Consider the following 22,634-nt stretch of genomic DNA (forward strand, 5'->3'; position numbering starts at 1 on the left):
TGCAGGCTGTCTGATATCACGTATGTTACTTTCCGCCTGTGATTGGAATCGAAAATGCATGATATCTTCGTTAATTGCTTGTTTTTCCGGTGCTGTTACAGATACGGATGTGGTTGCAGACTCTGTGCTTGTTCGATCCTGTTCACTACGCTCTTCAATAGTTTGCAACAACTCTGTTCGCAATTTCTGAAACAGTTTCTTCGTTTGCGCTTCTATTTTGACTACGCGGTTATCATATCTTTTCAGCGCTGCTTTTGTGATACGTTTGTGCAACACACTGTTTTCAACAATTTCACGCGCTGTACCTGCTGCTTGTCTAGTAATTTCATTTATCTGTTTCTCTAGTTTCTTGACTTCTCCCTGGGTGTTGTTACGTAATGTTTTGATCTCGTCCTGAATGTCATTAGGCAATGTTTGTACGTCCGCTTGTACCTTGTCAAGGTCTGTTCTCAATTGATTGTGACCTGTTATTAAGTTTCCTATCACTTCTCGAGATTCTTTTGCCTCGTCCTCAATACGAGTTAGGTGTAACTGAATTTTTTTGTTTTATTCTTTAATCTCACGCATTTGTCTCGTGGTTTCTGCATTCTGAATTTGAATTTGGTTCACTATGTCTTTATTTTGCCTTGTCATGGTTTCCGTAGTTTGTTGTAATAATTCTGCCAGATTGGTGGGTCCTATTGCGTTTTCTTCCGACGTCCTACGCTCTGTGTTTTCGCCCACGTGTTGGTTCGCAACCGATTGCATTGAACTGTGCTGTGACACGTTTCTGCTCGCATTCCTTGTACTCTGTGGTGAGGGAGCTCTGATTACTTGTACTATGGGTTCTACGTCTTCAAGACGCAAGTTAGAATCCTCATCGACTGTCTGTCTAGTTTCCTGCTCGTCTGTCATATGCTGACTTACGTTTTCTATGCCTTGACGTACATTATCCTCGTTATGGTGCGTTATATCTCCTATTTCTCGCGATACTGCATCGTCTGTTGCACTGTCCTCTATTCTCTGTCCATTTTCATGCTGGGTCTCTACCTCAATTCGGTCGAGGTCTCGATCTGTCATTGCTAATCTTTCCGAATCCCTTATTTTCTATTTTAAAAGCAATTCACGCGCCCTACTTCGAGGCAACATGCGCTCATACGATCTCACGCGTTTCACAAACTTTTTGTTCACACGACTTCACACTTATTGTACCCAAGACAGACAATCCATTCACTTACTTGTTGGGTCAGAACCAACTTGTCAACGATGTATCCGCCACCTGTGCGCTTGCATTAAGGAGAAAACTTAATTCTAACAATTTTTAAAATTCATAACTTAATTATGCTATTGTCTCTGCTAGAATGTCTCACTTTCTATTGAATACTTTCTTACTATCTATCGCTACAGCTACTGTTTTCAACTATTTATGCCTTTCAAAAAAAATTTTTTATTACGAAAAATTTTTAGCAGGATATTTTTCTGACCTAGTTAGGCATGTGGTCGACCTTCAATCATGGTATTTTACCATCCTGGCAGAGTCGCCATTCTCTAACATTCTGCGTGGTGTCTGGTGTTCTAAGTTGTGTCTCCCTACCACTTTCGCGCAACGACACTCTGAGCGTGTTTTTTAGGGAATTGACTAGTTTGAACCTGGGACCTGTTGCTGGTAAGGAGACGCCAGACCACACATTACATGTAGAGTTCAGAAGAGTTCAGTGAGACTAGCGATGATATAACCAAATACTTAATGATTTCAGCGCCAGCTCCACTGCACTCCCTGTAAAAGAATCTTAATACTAACTAAATTTAGTGGAAGGGGTTCAAGGCTTTCCTATATTTAGTTAGCTGGTAAAATTAACGTCGAAAAAGCAGTTAAGTTTACCATTGGAAATTTTATTCTACTCACAAAACATTGTTTATAAATTGCACTATTGATAAAAGGGAATGTTTTAATACAGGATGATAAAAACCAACTGCGTTCACCAAAAATGTGAACGAATATTCCCTGAATGGGTTTCCAAGTTCTACAATGGATCGAAGGACGACCTATGCCATATCACATCTATAATCTAGGTTTAAATTAAGTTTCACAAAAGAGAAAACTATCAAAATGGTCTACAGTGACCCTCAATTATCTTTAATTACTTATCTAACTTGTCGTAAATTACAGTGGCTGATGTGGCTCACTCAACTCTTCTGAACTCTACATGTCATGTGTGGTCTGGCGTCTCCTTACCAGCAAGAGGTCCCAGGTTCAAACTAGTCAATTCCCTAAAAAAACACGTTCAGAGCGTCGTTGCGCGAAAGTGGTAGGGAGACACGACTCAGAACAAACAGACAGCACGCAGAATGTTAGACCCTCGTCACACGCCACTTTCATTTTTTTTTTTCTGTAGGGCACAATGGTTGAAATGGCTCTAGGCACTATGGGGCTTAACATCTGAGGTCATCAGTCCCCTAGAACTTAGAACTACTTAAACCTAACTAACCTAAGGACATCACACACATCCATGCCCAAGGCAGGATTCGAACCTGCGACCGTAGCAGCAGCGCCGTTCCGGACTAAAGCGCCTAGAACCGCTCGACCACAGCTGCCGGTAGGGTACAATGGATCAACACAAGTATGCATCAATCCTTGGTGCCCGTCACCACTCCTACATGCAATTTGTTTTTCTTCCGCACGATGGCGTCTGCCAGCAGGATAATACAACGTGTCACACAGCTTGCAGTATACGTACGTGGCTCGAAGAGCGCCAGGATGAGTCAACCGTACTCCTTTGTCCACTAAACTTGCCATATTTGCCGCAAGCCGTCCGAGCGGTTCTAGGCGCTTCAGTCCTGCTACGGTCGCAGGTTCGAATCCTGCCTCGGGCATGGATGTGTGTGATGTCCTCAGGCAGCTGGCCACGCCACCGGAGGCGGTATGGTGCCACATCCCTGTCAGCAATTTCCTGAACCTGATTCACTCTCTTCGTGTACGTCTCGCAGCGTTCCGCACTACAAAAGGTGATTATTCAGGCTTTTGGCAGGTGTTCAGAATAATGTGACTAGCCAATGCAATAGCATAGCTACTGACGTATAATATGAAGAAGTTATCATTTGTCCGAGATGGTGTTATTTATTGTTATTGTTCGTTCAGAAGTGGTTCTCTTCTTACGTTGCATGGCGAGAACGGGAATGCTGCAACACGACGCAGGTAGTGTTCTTCGTCACTGAGGACGGCGACGCTACTAAAGCCACAGCGAAGGCGTGAAGCAGATGCTACCGCCTAGTTTTCCACCCTTATGTCTCGTTAATAATTAATTAAGATGATATAATTAACTAAAAGGATCAAAATCGAATAGCTAACATCAATTTATAGGACTATGTCATATGTGAGGTAACGGACGAGTTGTGGTGCCCCGAAAATATTCTAAGTTCAGAGTTGGCGGCCACCGCTCGGGGCGCTCGGCAAGGAGCGGCTCGTTAGCAAGCGCGTGATGCCCGCACAACAGCCGGATCACGTGGTCCATGGTGCACGTGGCTGGTAATTCCATGGTGATGCTGTGTCAATGAAGGAGACAAGCCGGAAGTGCCAATGATGGCGGACTTTGTGAAACCATCATGGCAGGCATTGCACAGTTCGTTTAGAAATTAATAGTAGCAAGATGAATCATGATAATTCAAAAAGAAACATGACAATACCATTATCTACACTACGATTCTGATGGTGTAATTATATTTTCAATATCTTTATTACATTAAAGTTTAGTATCTAACTGTAAATTGTACAAGTAACACCCAGCAACGAATTTCCAAATCTAAACGGTTATTCCGATTTCGTCGATCTATGTATCTTTAGAAAGCTATTAGTGTAAACCCAAATTGGTATAAATTACAGGCATGTAACTTGAATAGTACATGCGTTATTGGAGGTCAAAGTAGCCGATTATTATCGATCGCGTCAGGCCATAAGTGCTCCACAGTTACACGAAAAAACGGTAGCAGCATGCTTATAAATATATTTATTCATCTATATTCTATCCAATGTATACTATTCATGAAGAAATTAGTTAAATTTTTACTGTGTTTTAGAAAGCACAACACGTTAGGCTACTGTCCTACCTTTTGTTGCTATTCCTTTGATATATGTTTATTTAATTTGTTTATGTATTTAATAATGTGTGTTAGAGCGTGTTTATGGTCCAGCCGTAGGATTATTTATTTAATTTCAAGCTATTTAAATGTAAATCCAGTATTTCGTATGTGTTTCAATATCTTTGTGAGTGCACGTTTGCTTGGAGACGTGGAGGGAGCGCTCTAGCCAATACGTCTCGTTACTAAGAGAGACGTATGGAGATTGGGGAGGAGCATTGTTTCCAGAGAGGACAGCAGGCAGTTGGGGGGCAGTTCTGGACACTACGGCACGGGACAGGACGGGAAGTGCTGGACGTGAAGGTGCTGGACGCGAGAGTCGCGGGAAAGATTTGGACAGTGGAGCAGTTAGCGCGTGGTCGCGGAAGATAGAAATATTTCGGAGTGCCGACTTGTGCTCTTGTGTGATTTCCGTGGCTTCTGTAGTGAAGATGTAGTATGCGTTTAGGAGTGAATACCTGTATCTCGCGAGCTATGTTGTCAAATGGTTCAAATGGCTCTGAGCACTATGGGACTTAACAAATGGCTCTGAGCACTATGGGACTCAACATCTTAGGTCATAAGTCCCCTAGAACTTAGAACTACTTAAACCTAACTAACCTAAGGACATCACACAACACCCAGCAATCACGAGGCAGAGAAAATCCCTGACCCCGCCGGGAATCGAACCCGGGAACCCGGGCGTGGGAAGCGAGAACGCTACCGCACGACCACGAGATGCGGGCAGCTATGTTGTCGTTCATAACTAATTATGTGCAGTAGGAATCTATTGTTTCCCTGTTATTCAACTTATATTTTATTTAATTGCTGGACCATCGACACCAATAAGTGTTTTGCAGAAATATACCGCATTCTCTAAAGTACTTTTACTATCGTATTCATCATTTAAAGTCCTTAAGATAGTACCTGCAGATTTTACTTAATTGCAATCTTTCATTTATAAATGTATATGTTACATTCATAATTCGCAATTGCGGAGTGATAGAAACCTTCAATCATTGATTCATGTGTGTATTCATATTGTATACTGTAGACTCAGAAGTATTTGGCTTTAATGAGGCAACTACTTATCCCAGCCCCCAGACAACGAAACCAGCCAAAACTATTAATATTGAAACTCAGAGAGTCGGAGGGTATGTAGTTGAGGGCCACCATCGCACATCCTTTCATCATTTAAAAAAATGGTTCAAATGGCTCTGAGCACTATGGGACTTAACATCCGAGGTCATCAGTCCCCTAGAACTTGGAACTACTTAAACCGAACTAACCTAAGGACAACACACACATCCATGCCCGAGGCAGGATTCGAACCAGCGACCGTAGCGGTCGCGCGGTTCCAGACTGAAGCGCCTAGAACCGCTCGGCCACGCCGGTCCGCTTCATCATTTAATTTGAAAGCCTGCACATGTATAATCATTTAATTAATTTTATCAGACTAATAAAAGATCATCTGTAACTTTGAATGTTACAGAAATGTAATTATTAGACCTGAGTTAATTTATAACCTTGAGAAAAAACAGTGATCTCTATAGTATGGTTCAAATGGCTCTGAGCACTATGGGACTCAACTGCTGAGGTCATTAGTCCCCTAGAACTTAGAACTAGTTAAACCTAACTAACCTAAGGACATCACAAACATCCATGCCCGAGGCAGGATTCGAACCTGCGAACGTAGCGGTCTCGCGGTTCCTGACTGCAGCGCCTTTAACCGCACGGCCACTTCGGCTGGCGATCTCTATAGTAGCTGGACGTAGAATTCTTACCTCAGAGCATGGAACTTCAGCGTGCCTGTAGATTCCTGTCACCTGCATAGTCCGTCATGCTGTAGTTCGACAAAAAGACTTCCATCGGCCGGTGCGTGTTAAAGAATTCTTCACAAATTTTAGATTTTGAACTTTATATCAACATGGGATGTAATAGACTGTGGGAGTAGAAACGAAAAGTATTTTCATTTTACGTTCTCGTGACGTTTCGTAGCAGCCGTGTTGTAATTAGGCAAGAAACTAAATATGAACATCTTTGGCCGGCGCTCTCAAACAACGGGAATTGGACATCCAGGAAGTCAAGAGATCAATGAGCAAAAAACCTGGCAAGAAGCCACCGAGATAATCATAATCCTTGATTTATTGGCAGTATCCAGCAATTTCATTACAATAAAAGCGAGCAGTTTTCTCCAACTTAGCTCCTCTGCCGACAAAAGAACTTGCTGACCGAATTTAAAGTGGTTCTAACTGAACATCATTAAAATTTTAGCTGCTTGCTACGCGTTGATTACAAAATTATGTACACAGTCTGACAGATTAATTGTGATGAAGGGTGACTACCCAAGCTCCATTCTCCGAATCCAGGGGACTGTAGCAGCGCACTTGGTTCGTAAAGCTGATCTAGGACGAGAAATTCCCGCGTTTGCAAAATATGTTCACATTGTGGGAAAACGTACAATGGCCAGACAATTCACACCATTCATGACATGTGAGTTGAGCACCATCGCCGCTCACGATTACTAAAACCTGAGAAAACGGCGGTGACGGAGCACTGTCTAAGCGAGGGGCACGGAATGATGCTTTATGAGATATAAATTTATGAAAATGTTCAAATGTGTGTGAAATCTTACGGGATAAGCTTACACACTACTTAACCTAAATTATCCTAAGGACAAACACACACACACCCATGCCCGAGGGAGGACTCGAACCTCCGCCGGGATCAGCCGCACAGTCCATGAATGCAGCGCCTAAGACCTCTCGGCTAATCCCGCGCGGCATAAATTTATGAGACACAAGTAGTTCCCCCTGAGTCTCGCTACTGTAACTCTCACTTAAAGGAAGTATTCGAATTAGACAGGCATACAACATTACAAACAGAGATTAGGCCTACCCTTTAAGTAAAATGTGTACTCTGTTTTATCTGATATTAGAAAAAAACTACCTTTGACTGGGTCGGCAGAATTTGACAGAGGTAAGTAATAACGATTCATCATTTCTGGCAGCTTCCACGACTGCGGCGCTGGCGGGGTAGCAGTGATAATTTTTGGCTCCCGCGTATAAAACGGCAGCCTTTCACCGTATGCCTCGCTTCCGACGAGATTAGCAGACAAGCATTCTCACCGGAGATGACGGCCAGATCGACCGCAGAAATATCGTGTGTAGAAGCTTATATGATCCAGCTGCAGGCACGACGGGAATATCATTAGAATTGCCAGTGAGCAGTTTTGGACTAATCTCTTCCAGTTGGATGTCTACGACAACATTCGGCAAAATGATACTATCGTAGGAAAGAAGCAATGAGACTCTTTCTGTATCTTAATATTGAAATGTAGCACTTCATTTATTGTCTCCGAGCAAGTATTAATCCTACCGAACTGTGAACATTTTTGTCAAACATATTTCTTACTGACACAAGGAATCACGTTTGAGATACGGTATGCCATGTCCCTCTTCTTAGTTACGAATAATGTTTCTTGTAGCTGTGCCATATCTGACGCTATTGTTGATGTTTGCAGTACCGCAGAACCTTTATTCGTTTCCTTGGTTTCCCACGAAAGATTCGAAAGACAGTTCTCTCGAGACCACAGAGCAGTTGCCTTCCAGTCTCTCTCCACTGTACCTCGACGGATTCAATCTCAGAACGTGATGGGAAATGTCAGTATCGCGACCTTTTCAGCCGCGTCGGCGACCGCAGAGACACAATGCCGCACAATCAGGCCGCTGGACGTGGGTTTATCCCAGTCCGCGCCGTTTGGACTCTGGAGAAGAAGCGAGGAGCGACACGGACCAGATCATAAGGTCATAAACTGCCCTTCACTCGGGAAGAAGACAGCTTCACACGTTCTGTGGAAAAATGTGTCCTCATTGTCAAGCACTGCATTGAAATTTCATCTTGTGAGGCCCATACTGACAACTAGGCACACGGACATGTAGTAAACAGCCGAACAACCGAGCCATTCTCGCCGTTACTCTGATAGTACATTCTGTATATTACTCGTCTCTCTCTATAGCTTACACCTATTTTTCTCAGAATTTCGAATTTCTTGCACCATTTTAAAATGTCGAAGGCCTATTCCAGGTCGACAAATTCTATGAACGTGTCTTATTTTTATTTAGTCTTGCTTCCATTATCAACCGCAAAGTCAGAATTGTCTCTCTGGTGCTTTTACCTTTCCTGAAGCCAAAGTGATCGTCATCTAGCGCATCCTCAGATTTCTGCTCCATTCTTCTGTATATTATTCTTGTAACCAACTTGGATGCATGAGCTGTTAAGCTGACTATGCGGTAATTCTCACATTTGTCAGCTCTTGCTCTCTTCGGAATTGTGTGGATGATGCTTTTCCGCAAGTCAGATGGTTTGTCACCATACTCACACATTCTACACACAAACGTGAACAGTAGTTTTGTTGCCACTTCCCCCAATGATTTTAGAAATTCTGATGGAATGTTATCACCACCAACTGCGACATGGTCGCGTATACAAACAGTGATCCAATACTGTCAAATGTTTTTTATTCCAGTCTTTGATCACAATATTAATTCTTTAGACGGTGACCGGCTTCAGTCCGTAATGACCATCCTCAGATCTATCGGGCATGGTGTAAAAAAGATCTGAGGATGGTCATTACGGACTGAAACCGGTCATCGTCTAAAGTATTGATATTGTGATCAAAGACTGGAATAAAAAACATTTGGAATGTTACCTATCCCTTCTGCCTTATCTGATCTTAACTCTTAATTCTGATTCTACTCCCCTATCTCTTCTAAATCGATTCCTGTATCTTCCTCTATCACATCAGACAAATGTTCCCCCTCATAGAGGCTTTCAATGTATTTATTCTTTCCACCTATCCGCTCTCTCCTCTGCATTTAACAGTGGAATCCCGTTGCACTCTTAATGTTATCACCCTTAATTTTAATGTCAGCGAAGGTTGTTTTGACTTTCCTGTGTGCTGAGTCTGTACTTCCGACAATTATTTCTTTTCCGATGTCTTCACATTTTTCGTGCAGCCATTTCGTCTTAGCTTTCCTGTACTTCCTATTTATTTCATTCCTCAGCGACTTGTATTTCTGTGTTCCTAACTTTCCCAGAAAATTTTTGTACTTCCTCCTTTCATAGATTAATTGAAATACTTCTTCCGTTACCCACGGTTTCTTCGCAGTTACCTTCTTTGTACCTATGTTTTCCTTCCCAACTTCTGTCATGCCCCTTTTTAGAAATATCCATTCCTCTTCAACTGTACTGCCTACTGAGCTATCCTTTATTGCTGTATCTATAGCCTTAGATAACTTCCACCGTATCTCGTCATTCCTTAGTACTTCCGTATCCCACTTCTTTGCGTATTGATTCTTCCAGACTAATGTCTTAAACTTCAGCCTACTCTTCATCACTACTATATTGTGATCTGAGTCTATATCTGCTCCTGGATACGTCTTACAATCCAGTGTCTGATCTCGGAATCTCTATCTGACCATGATGTAATCTAACTGAAACCTTCCCGTATCACCCGGCCTTTTCCAAGTATACCTACTCCTCTAGTGATTCTTGGACAGAGTTTTCGCTATTACTAACTGAAACTTGTTACAGAACACAATTAGTCTTTCTTCTCTCTCATTCCTTGTCCCAAGCCTATATTCTCTTGTAACCTTTTCTTCTACTCCTTCCACTACAACTGCATTCCAGTCTCCCATGACTATTAGATTTTCATATCCCTTTCAATATCCTCATACACTTCCTCTATACCTTGATCTTCATCTTATGACGTCGGCATGTATACCTGAACTATCGTTGTCGGTGTTGGTCTGCTGTCAATTCTGATTAGAACAACCCGGTCACTGAACTGTTCACAGTAACACACCCTCTGCCCTACCTTCCTATTCATAACGAATCCTACTCCCGTTACACCATTTTCTGCTGCTGTTGATATTACCCTATACCCACTTGACCAGAAATCCTTGTCTTCTTTCCACTTCACTTCACTGACCCCTACCATATCTAGATTGAACCTTTGCATTTCCCTTTTCAGATTTTCTAGTTTCCCTACCACGTTCAAGCTTCTGACATTCCACTCCCCTACTCGTGGAAAGTTATTCTTCCGTTGATTATTCAATCTTTATCTCATGGTACCCTCCCCCTTGGCTGTCCCGTCCCGGAGATCCGAATGGTGGACTATTCTGGAATCTTTTTCCAATGGAGAGATCATCATGAGACTTCTTCAATTACAGGCCTGTCATGTGTATACATCTTACGTGTCTTTAATACAGTGGTTTCCATTGCCTTCTGCATCCTCATGCCGTTGATCATTGCTGATTCTTCCGCCTTTAGTAGCAGTTTCCCACTCCTAGTGGCAGAATGAGGGGTGATTTCTCATGCCGGATTTCTTCGGTCGCCAGTTTTGATTATTAATCAAAATTTAAGCAGCGGTGGCATTCGAACCCGGGACCGGAGACGTTTTGAGTATGAATCAAAGACGCTACCCTTAAAAAAAAATATATCATTTTGTTCGCTTTTGTTCGTTGCATCTGCTCGGGGCGGACGTCGTAAGACGTCCGTTTAAGTTCGTTGTTGATCGATTAACTCAGTTTTTTTTATTACAGTGGGCACCTAACCCTCTGACCGAACACGCTGTGCTACCGTGCCGGCTACACAAGGAATAAAAGGGAGTTCACTGGCGGAGATATAATTTGCACTCGGGTTTTTCATGTGAAAAGGTTTCCGACGTGATTGTGGCAGCATGTTGGGAATTACAAGACTTTGAACGCGGAGTGGTAGCTGGAGCTAGACGCATGGGACATTCCACTTCGGAAATCGTTACGGAATTCAATATTTTCAATCCTCAGTGTCAAGAGTGTGCCGAAATTTCAGGCATTACCTCTCACCACGGACAACGCAGTGGCCGACGTCCTTCAGTTAACGAACGAGAGCAGCGGCGTTTGCATAGAGTTGTCAGTTCTAACAGACAAGCAACATTGTGTGAAATAACCACAGAAATCAATGTGGGACGTACGGAGAACGCATCCATTAGGACAATGAGGCGAAATTTGGCGTTAATGAACTGCGGCAGCAGATGACCTGCGCGCGTGCATTTGCTGACAGCACTACGTCGCCTGCACACCTCTTCTGGGCTCGTTACCATATCTGTTGGAACACTGGACGACTGGAAAACAGTAGCCTGGTCAGAGAGTCCCGATTTCAGTAGGTAAGAACTTATTTTAGGGGTCGAGTGTGGCGTAGATCCCATGAAGCTATGGACACAATTTGTCAACAAAGTACTGCTCACGATTGTGGTGGCTCCATAATGGTGTAGACTGTGTTTGTATGGAACGGACTTGGTGCTCTGGAAATGGTTATGTTCGGCTATCTGAAGACAATTTGCAGCCATTCATGGACTTCGCGTTTCGAAACAACGATGGAATTTTTATGGATGAAGATGCACCGTGTCGCCTGACCGCAATTGTTCGCGATTGCTTCGAAGAACATTCTGAACAATTCGAACGAATGATTTAGCTGCACAGCATGAATCCCATCGAACAGCTATGGGATACAATCGAGAGGTCATTTCGTGCGCAAAATTCTGCACCGGTAACACTCTTGCAATTGTGGACGGCTGTAGAGGCAGCATCTGTCAATATTTTTGCAAAGGACTTCCAACGATTTGTTGAGTCCATGCCACATGTAGTTACTGCACTGCACCGGAAAAAGGAGGCCCGACACGATATTGGGAGTCATACCACGACTACGCCTCAGTGCAGTATGCCAATGCGACAACTCGCTAAAAGACAGAAATAAAAATGATAAATTTCAGGAACGAAAAATGTCACTGAGTCTCGAATTTAAAGCCATTCAAGCTACTTATTCGGCCATTTAATGAGCATACAAACCATTAACTACAGTTAAAATCTTGTCTCTTCATTATCCAGAGTCTCACAATAAGACAACTATAGTTATTAGAGAAACAATTCAGATATTACGTAATATTTATGAGAATAATCAAGAAAAACTGGAAATATTCATGCTACTTCAGAACCTATAGGAAAATATCTCTGAGTTTGGAATTATAGGTTAAGAATTTTAGGATTATAAACGTGAAGCACAGAGGCAGATTAATAATTTGCTGTATGCATTTTTTGGGAACATAAAAAATAGATCACAATCCCTAATTACAAGGCTATACGATGACCATTTTGTCACTAGTGCGATAAAGTGCTTTTGTCGAAGTGGCAGTAAAGACAGAGTAAGAAAAGTGAAGTTGAATAATAAACGTTTGAAGCTTTATAAACACTGCGCTTGACGTTTGCAGATTACCTAGTTCTCAGAAGAACTGAAGAACTAGATACGAAGCACAAAAGCAGGTACGCAGCAATGAGAGGGGGAAAATAAACTTCAATATTGTCGGAGAAACCATCGCCTCTTGTACCTGTGCTCCTTTCTTCCCGCAGAACCATCACCTGTGAATAGTCGGAAATGTATACGGCTAGTGAATGATGTGTGGGGCAGCACTATGTCTAGATCGTTTGATTCCTGTGCACTTTTGTAGTTTGCATGTTCGTTTAACATATACCTTATATGTAAACGGGCTGTTACCAAAAATTTCATACTCGTGTCGAAGGAAGAAAGGATAGTACTGATAAGTCAAAATATATAATCCGCATTTGAAGGATTCAGGTACAGAATATTTACTGTCATTCATAACAGTGTTGAATCCCTTAAAACTTCTAAAATAATGGCTATGTCAATTATCTTTGCATGCAGCAAAAATGTTCAAATTTGTGTGAATTCCTAAGGGACCAAACTGCTGAGGTCATCGGTCCCTAGTCTTATACGCTACGTAACGAACTTATGCTAAGAACAACACACACACACACACCCATGCCCGACGGAGGACTCGAACCTCCGGCGGGAGGGGCCACGCGGTCCGTGACATTGCGCCTCAAACCGGGCGGGCACACCGCGCGGCTTTGCATATAGCGATTAACCTTTCGTCATCAGTAAAAAAGACTTTCTCAAGTAGAGTTCTTTACCGATATGGACAGGCAATCAAGCCTGTATGAATATATTAAAAGAAAAGTTTGCATGTTTGTCGCAGTCGCCTGGAAAGTCTCTGTAGAAGTTTCAGTTAGTACTTCGTCATAAACATGTTAAAAAGCATCCTGTAAACTGGCTTCGATATACACGGCCCGTCCAACGTCAACGTGCAATAACCCCTCACAGGTGACGCCAATAGCTATGGATAATGTATAAAGCGTGATCAGTCATTGTCGGAATGCTGGGAAGGAGCGCTTTATCTTCCGCCTAAATGGGTATGATCATTGGCTTTCGGTCAAGTATGGAAGAATTTACACAGTGGCTAAATTTATTAACTGTTCGCGTGCCGCTATGGTTAAAATATAGCGTATATGGCAAAACGGCACTATCCAAAACCGGAGTCAGGCAACTGGAAACTGTGTTGTGCCACGGACCATAGATGACATGTGTGGACGGTAACTGTGGAGATGTGTACAGACGAATAAACGTGCAACTGTTGAGCAAATGACCATCCATACCCACTAAGGACCTACGAACAGTGTCTCCTCAATGACCGCTCAGCGAACGTTGCTGCCTACGGGCCTGTTTCATGTGCCCCTGCTGATTGCTGTTCATCGGTGACGAACTAACAAGAAGTCCATTGAGAGGCGACAAGTGGCCTTTTCAGATGAATCACATTTTATGCTCCATTGGACAGATAGCCATTGGCGCGTACGGTGTGAAGCGTGTGGAAGCAAACATAATCCGGGCGTTATGCTCTGGGGAACGTTTTCTTGACATTCACTGGGTTACCTCGTCACTCTGGAAGGCACAATGGATCAGCACAAATATCTATGTTTGCACGGGCGACCATATCTATCCCTGCCTACAGTTTGTTTCTCCTCGTTGTTGTTGTTGTTGTTGTGGTCTTCGGTCTTGAGACTGGTTTGATGCAGCTCTCCATGCTACTCTATCCTGTGCAAGATTCTTCATCTCCCAGTACTTACTGCAACCTACATCCTTCTGAATCTGCTTGGTGTATTCATCTCTTGGTCTCCCTCTACGATTTTTACCCTCCACGCTGCCCTCCAATGCTAAATTTGTGATCCCTTGATGCCTCAGAACATGTCCTACCAACCGGCCCCTTCTTCTTGTCAAATTGTGCCACAACCTCCTCTTCTCCCCAATTCTATTCAATACCTCCTCATCAGTTATGTGATCTACCCATCTAATCTTCAGCATTCTTCTGTAGCACCACATTTCGAAGGCTTCTATTCTCTTCTTCTCCCAACTATTTATCGTCCGTGTTTCACTTCCATACATGGCTACACTCCATACAAATACCTTCAGAAACGACTTCCTGACACTTACATCTATACTCGATGTTAACAAATTTCTCTTCTTCAGAAATGCTTTCCTTGCAATTGCCAGTCTACATTTTATATCCTCTCTACTTCAACCATCAACAGTTATTTTGTTCCCCAAATAGCAAAACTCCTTTACTACTTTAAGTCTATCATTTCCTAATCTAATTCCCTCAGCATCACCCGAGTTAACTCGACTACATTCCATTATCCTCGTTTTGCTTTTGTTGATGTTCATCTTATATCCTCCTTTCAAGACACTGTCCATTCCGTTCAACTGTTCTTCCAAGTCCTTTGCTGTCTCTGACTGAATTACAATGTCATCGGCGAACCTCAAAGTTTTTACTTCTTCTCCATGGATGTTAATACCTACTCCGAATTTTTCTTTTGTTTCCTTTACTGCTTGCTCAATATACAGATTGAATAACATCGGGGAGAGGCTACAACCCTGTCTCACTCCCTTCCCAACCGCTGCTTTCCTTTCGTGCCCCTCGACTCTTATAACTGCCATCTGGTTTCTGTACAAATTGTAAATAGTCTTTCGCTCTCTGTATTTTAGACCCTGCCACCTTTAGAATTTGAAAGAGAGTATTCCAGTCAACATTGTCAAAAGCTTTCTCTAAGTCTAAAAATGCTAGAAACGTGGGTTTGCCTTTCGTTAATCTAATTTTCTAAGATAAGTCGTAGGGTCAGTATTTCCTCACGTGTTCCAACATTTCGAAGGAATCCAAACTGATCTTCCCCGAGGTCGGCTTCTAACAGTTTTTCCATTCGTCTGTAGAGAATTCGCGTTAGTATTTTGCAGCTGTGACTTATTAAACTGATAGTTCGGTAATTTTCACATCTGTCAACAGCTGCTTTCTTTGGGATTGGATTTATTAAATTCTTCTTGAAGTCTGAGGCTATTTCGCCTGTCTCATACATCTTGCTCACCAGATGGTAGAGTTTTGTCAGGACTGGCTCTCCCAAGGCCGTCAGTAGTTCCAATGGAATGTTGTCTACTTCCGGGGCCTTGTTTCGACTAAGGTCTTTCAGTGCTCTGTCAAACTCTTCACGCATTATCGTATCTCCCATTTCATCTTCATCTACATCTACATGCTCTTCAATTTCCATAATATTGTCTTCAAGTACACCGCTCGTGTATACGCCCTCTATATACTTTCCTCAACACGATGAAATCTACCTGCAGACCAATGCTTCATGTCACACAGCTCGTAGCGTATGCGCATGGTTTGGAGAGCATCACTATGGGTCTACCGTGTTCCCCTCGCAACGAAACTCCCCTGATTTAAAACCAATCGACAAACTGTGAGACCACCTCTATCGGACTGTTCGCGCTATGGATTCTTAACCGAGAAACCTAGCGCAGCTGGCCACGGCAGTAAAGTCGGCATGGCCCCGCATTGGTACCTTCCACAAGCTTATTGACTCTCTCCCTCCAAGTCACGCAGCGGTCTGCGCTATAAAAGGGGGTTATTCAAGCTTCTGACAGGTTGTCACACTAGTGTGACTGGACAGTTTATATTGCAACACCGAAGAAACTGTAAGGGAATTCACAAACCATTGTTTAGGCGTGGCGTGAGACACTGCCCCTGTTAATACTCTATCTTTGAAAGGTGACTGTAAGCTTACTACGTCCAATTAATACCATTTCTGTTTCATTCCCCTGAAGAAAGAAAGAAATGGTTGGTGTATAGTGAAATAACGTAACTGGTTGAGGACTGGAGAAATTTTGCTGATGTTGTTCCCCCGGTTCTGTCGGCGTTATTCGTCTTTCGTTCGGTTTTTAGACGCTTATCGATCCTCCAGGATCGAAGTCATTAGCGACGGAACAGCCTTTATCGGATTTAACAACGGTTGCTTAAGGGGTCTGCCCCGACCTTCGCCAAAGAACTATTCCATCATTAGTCAGAAACGGTTTGCAGAGATCGCAAAATTACGCAGAAAGTGATATCGCAGTGACTCCAACTTATCTGCGTACCTCCTCACTCAAATACCTTTCATGACCTGTCATTTATAATCGTTTAGTATCCACTCTCCTCCTTTATTCCAATTAAATCAACTGCTCGTAAGTGGCTCTCGCACTGGAGCACATACCTGCATGGAGGCTGGTGTTTGGCTCTACTTGTTCATAAGCCACGAGCAAGTCATTGACAAGTCTCTATGCTTATTTGTTTCTCTCTCTTCATTTCTTTATATGCCACTTAGAAGCACTTAGAAATTTCATTTACCCTCCTTATCATAAAAAAAATGTGTGTGAAATCTTATGGGACTCAACTGCTAAAGTCATCAGTCCCTAAGCTTACACACTACTTAACCTAAATTACCCTAAGGACAAACACACACACCCATACCCAAGGGAGGACTCGAACCTACGCCGGGACCAGCCGCACAGTCCATGACTGCAGCGCCCAAGACCGCTCGGCTCAGCCCGCGCGGCCTTATCATACATTCCGGTCTTTGCCATTATCTTGATTATTGCGCTGTAGCACCTCTAACGGGGAAGGTTTGCTAAATAATTCACGCATCCCACAGCCTCTCAGATGATCTACAGTTGCTAATCTTTGGTTCGAATCTTGATGTGAGAAAAATTCCGGTCACAGTGAAGTAGTCTGCGCGTGAGTCATGTGATTGCCAGAAACCGTTATAGTTCCTGTTAGACAAGCTGCCTGTGAATTGTACCTTCAAGCAATGTACAAAATGCAGGGTATTTGAAAAATATTCCAGCAATTTCAGGAGACTATAGAGAAATAAATCTGTGGTAAATTCTAAATTTCCTATGGAAACCAAATATTTACCTCAGCATCAGTTGTAAACGGCTGGTTCATGTCTTTGACGGTGGGGGTCTCCTTGGTTCAGTTAGCTCGTTTATTACCTAACGTGCGTCCAGTCAGGCTGGCAGGAACACAACGACACAGGAGATTTCATGTTCTCGATCCAAGATATGGATCTCAGTTACGCCTATAAGGCGTGATTTCTGTCGAGAGCAAGCACTTTACCTCCCGGAACTCGAAGAATTCGGCAATAGCCTCAGCAGTTTCAAGACACTAGTTGTTTTTGTTAGCGGAAACCCACAGTATAAGTATGCCTCTGGTCAGCGCACCTCATTTCGCTAAGTATTATGTAATACGATCCACAGAGCTAAATTTAGAGCACTGTCCAATGTTGTTGTTGTTGTGGTCTTCAGTCCTGAAATTGGTTTGCTGCATCTCTCCATGCTACTCTATCCTGTGCAAGCTTCTTCATCTCCCAGTACCTGCTGCAACCTACATCCTTCTGAATCTGCTTAGTGTATTCATCTCTTGGTCTCCCTCTACGATTTTAACTCTCCACGCTGCCCTCCAATGCTAAATTTGTGATCCCTTGATGCCTCAGAACATGTCCTACCAACCGGCCCCTTCTTCTTGTCAAATTGTGCCACAAACTCCTCTTCTCCCCAATTCTATTCAATACCTCCTCATTAGTTATGTGATCAACCCATCTAATCTTCAGCATTCTTCTGTAGCACCACATTTCGAAAGCTTCTATTCTCTTCTTGTCTAAGCTATTTATCGTCCACGTTTCACTTTCATACATGGCTACACTCCATACAAATACTTTCAGAAACGACTTCCTGACACTTAAATCAATACTCGATGTTAACAAATTTCTCTTCTTAAGAAACGCTTTCCTTGCCATTGCCAGTCTACATTTTATATCCTCTCTACTTCGACCATCATCAGTTATTTTGTTCCCCAAATAGCAAAACTCCTTTACTACTTTAAGTGTCTCATTTCCTAATCTAATTCCCTCAGCATCACCCGACTTAATTCGACTACATTCCATTATCCTCGTTTTGCTTTTGTTGATGTTCATCTTATACCCTCCTTTCAAGACACTGTCCATTCCGTTCAGCTGCTCTTCCAAGTCCTTTGCTGTCTCTGACAGAATTACAATGTCATCGGCGAACCTCAAAGTTTTTATTTCTTCTCCATGGATTTTAATACCTACTCCGAATTTTTCTTTTGTTTCCTTTACTGCTTGCTCAATATACAGATTGAATAACATCGGGGATAGGCTAGAACCCTGTCTCACTCCTTTCCCAACCACTGCTTCCCTTTCATGCCCCTCGACTCTTATAACTGCCATCTGGTTTCTGTACAAATTGTAAATAGTCTTTCGCTCCCTGTATTTTACCCCTGCCACCTTCAGAATTTGAAAGAGAGTATTCCAGTTAACATTGTCAAAAGCTTTCTCTAAGTCTACAAATGCTAGAAACGTAGGTTTGCCTTTCCTTAATCTAATTTTCTAAGATAAGTCGTAGGGTCAGTATTTCCTCACGTGTTCCAACATTTCGAAGGAATCCAAACTGATCTTCCCCGAGGTCGGCTTCTAACAGTTTTTCCATTCGTCTGTAGAGAATTCGCGTTAGTATTTTGCAGCTGTGACTTATTAAACTGATAGTTCGGTAATTTTCACATCTGTCAACACCTGCTTTCTTTGGGATTGGAATTATTATATTCTTCTTGAAGTCTTAGGGTATTTCACCTGTCTCATACATCTTGCTCACCAGATGGTAGAGTTTTGTCAGGACTGGCTCTCCCAAGGTTGTCAGTAGTTCTAATGGAATGTTGTCTACTCCGGGGGTCTTGTTTCGACTCAGGTCTTTCAGTGCTCTGTCAAACGCTTCACGCAATATCATATCTCCCATTTCATCTTCATCTACATCCTCTTCCATTTCCATAATATTGTCCTCAAATACATCGCCCTTGTATAGGCCCTCTATATACCCCTTCCACCTTTCTGCTTTCCCTTCTTTGCTTAGAACTGGGTCTCCATCAAAGCTCTTGATGTTCATGCAAGTGGTTCTCCTTTCTCCAAAGATCTCTTTAATTTTCCTGTAGGCAGTATCTATTTTACCCCTAGTGAGATAAGCCTCTACATCCTTACATTTGTCCTCTAGCCATCCCTGCTTAGCCATTTTGCACTTCCTGTCGATCTCATTTTTGAGACGTTTGTATTCCTTTTTGCCTGCTTCATTTACTGCATTTTTATATTTTCTCTTTTCATCAATTAAATTCAATATTTCTTCTGTTACCCAAGGGTTTCTACTAGCCCTCGTCTTTTTACCTATTTGATCCTCTGCTGCCTTCACTATTTCATCCCTCAAAGCTACCCATTCTTCTTCTACTGTATTTCTTTCCCCCATTCCTGTCAATTGTTCCCTTATGCTCTCCCTGAAACTCTGTACAATCTCTGGTTCTTTCAGTTTATCCAGGTCCCACCTCCTTAAATTCCCACCTTTTTGCAGTTTCTTGAGTTTTAATCTACAGTTCATAACCAATAGATTGTGGTCAGAGTCCACATCTGCCCCTGGAAATGTCTTACAATTTAAAACCTGGTTCCTAAATCTCTGTCTTACCATTATATAATCCATCTGTCCAATAGCATAAAAATTTTAATTTTACATTTAGTATAATTTTGGCAACATGACTAAAGCAGTCATATGTTTATGACACAAAACATAAATTTAACATAAAAATTAGTATTCTTCAGGAAACGTATTCATTTTTATATTATTTCCAAACCACAACTGCATGTGAAGTCGTTGGCATTTATAATTATTGTGGTGTCACTGCCAGACACCACACTTGCTAGGTGGTAGCTTAAATCGGCCGCGGTCCATTAGTACATGTCGGACCCGCGTGTCGCCACTGTGTGATCGCAGACCGAGCGCCACCACACGGCAGGTCTCGAGAGACGTACGGGAACTCGCCCCAGTTGTACGACGACGTTGCTAGCGACTACACGGACGAAGCCATTTCTCTCATTTGCCGAGAGACAGTTAGAATAGCCTTCAGCTAAGTTAATGGCTACGACTTAGCAAGGCGCCATTAGCCTTAAATAGCTTGTATATAAAGAGTCACTTGTATCTCCACAATCTCCAGATGTCTCATCAAGAACGATGTATACAAGGATGTATTAAAAGTTAAGTATATTCCAAAGATACGTATTTTCTTTATCACATTCATTAAGTCTCCTGTTTCAGACCTCACTCCATCCTTCGTGAGTTAGCGCGTGCATCTTGGCCGCCTCTTTCAATTAGTGTGCGTAGTGTTGGCAAGTCTGCCGACACTACAATTATTATATCTGTATTTAATGTTTCCGTAATTGCTTTGAAGAATAACTTCGAAGACTTCTTTGCGCGAACAACTGATCATATGTAAGAAATCTGTATGTAATTGCATTGTCTTTGAGCAACTATACGAATTGTTGTGTAGCTGGTCACTTTGCTGTGAAGTCTTGACTAAGTTGTTGAGTTACGGCGCTAAGAACTGGTCGATCTGTACTTGTTTTGAAACCTGGTAAATTGTGATAAAGTTTGTCCGAAAATCCTTCGGTTTCGAGTTATTAATGAAAGCTGACGTATAACGGCTACCCAGGGCCACAACCCGACAACTGCACTTACCTATGCCGTTCTGACTAACTGTGTCGTAGATAGCGTTGTGTTGCCAGGGGCACTAGTTTAGATTCCCATTCGTCTGTCTTCAGCGAGTCCATCGTGCACATTTACTACAGACAGAGAATTAGCTGAAAGTACTCCATTAAGACATGGTAGGATTGTAAGTAGGCTGTTTCATGACCAGGCAGACATGATTTTTATGTACTGCCGCGCAAGTGTTAATGGAGATGAGGCTGCACGGCTGAATCAAATGGTGTTTCCAGACTGAAGACAGCCGAGTCGGCCAGCCCTTGGCGCTTTGTATCGTCGAGTTGCCGGCACAGGATCCGTAGCACCACAGATTATTGATCGACGAAGACCACGTGTTGCTCGTGCGCTTGACACGATGAACTCTCTCTACGGGCTGTCGAAGAAGAACCGGATATCAAAAAATGGTTCAAATGGCTCTGAGCACTATGGGACTTAACATCTGAGGTCGTGAGTCCCCTAGAACTTAGAACTACTTAAACCTAACTAACCTAAGGACATCACACACACCCATGCCCGAGGCAGGATTCGAACCTGCGACCGTAGCGGTCGCGCGGTTCCAGACTGTAGCGCCTAGACCCGCCCTGCCACACCTGCCGGCCACCGGATATCAGCGCAAGACAAGTGGCCCTGGAATGTTGTACATCTGCATGGACGATACTTCACGAGCAATTCATGGAATTACAGATTTCCACAACCAACAGATGTGGGCCGATCGCAAGCCTCATGCTACGGTATGGTCTAGATATCAGCATCAGTTTAAGACTGACATTTGGGCTGGAATTGTAGGTCACTGTCTGGTAGGGCTATATGTTCTACCAACATGTCAAACAGCGAATTTATTCTTAATACCCTCAAAGACATACTAGAAGATGTGTCGCACCAAATAAGAACAAACTTACGGTGTTAGAGATGCACTGGCTGGTATCTGCCATGGCAGGACCAGTTCCATGGCCAGAACGTTCCTCCGAACTATGTCCTTCGAATTAGTATTTGCAAGGGCACCTTAAACACTTGGTCTAGTCAGCAGGCAACCCGATACAGCAACTTTTTTTTCGGCGTATCATGTAATCTGCGTAACCATTCGAATCCGTCACGGAGTCTTTGAGAGGATAGGAGTACCCTTAACATTGGTTTGCTTAAGAATCCTTGAATATACACTCAGTTCGAATATGATAAATTTCGTTGAGACGGAAAAGCTACTGTCCACGAATGAGCACAGTTTTAGAAAGGATCAATCGTGTGAAATTCATCTTTCTATTTTCTCATATGATATCCTTCGAACTACGGGTGAGTGCAAAAAGCAGAGTCTATATTAGTAAATTTACGTAAAGCGTTTGATACGGTGCCCTACTTCAGACCATCAACGAACCTGCGACCGTAGCGAGCGCTCGACTCCAGACTGTAGCGCCTAGAACCGCGCGGCCACTCCGGCCGGCTATGACCGCCATTATTTCCTATATTCATACAGAATCTGGCGCATAGGGTGAGCTGTTATCAGTAGCCGTTTGCTGATGGTGCTGTTGTGTACGGGTAGGTGCTGTCGTTGTGTGACTGTAGGAGGATACAAGATGAGTTAGACAAAATTACTAGTTGGCGTGATGAGTGGCAGGTTGCCCTAAACGTAGAAAAATAACAGGTAACGCAGTTGAGTGAGAAAAACAAACCCGTAGTGTGCGAATACAGTTTTGTTAGTG

Source organism: Schistocerca nitens, chromosome 1 (assembly GCF_023898315.1).
Source record: "Schistocerca nitens isolate TAMUIC-IGC-003100 chromosome 1, iqSchNite1.1, whole genome shotgun sequence".
Classification (NCBI taxonomy): domain Eukaryota; kingdom Metazoa; phylum Arthropoda; class Insecta; order Orthoptera; family Acrididae; genus Schistocerca; species Schistocerca nitens.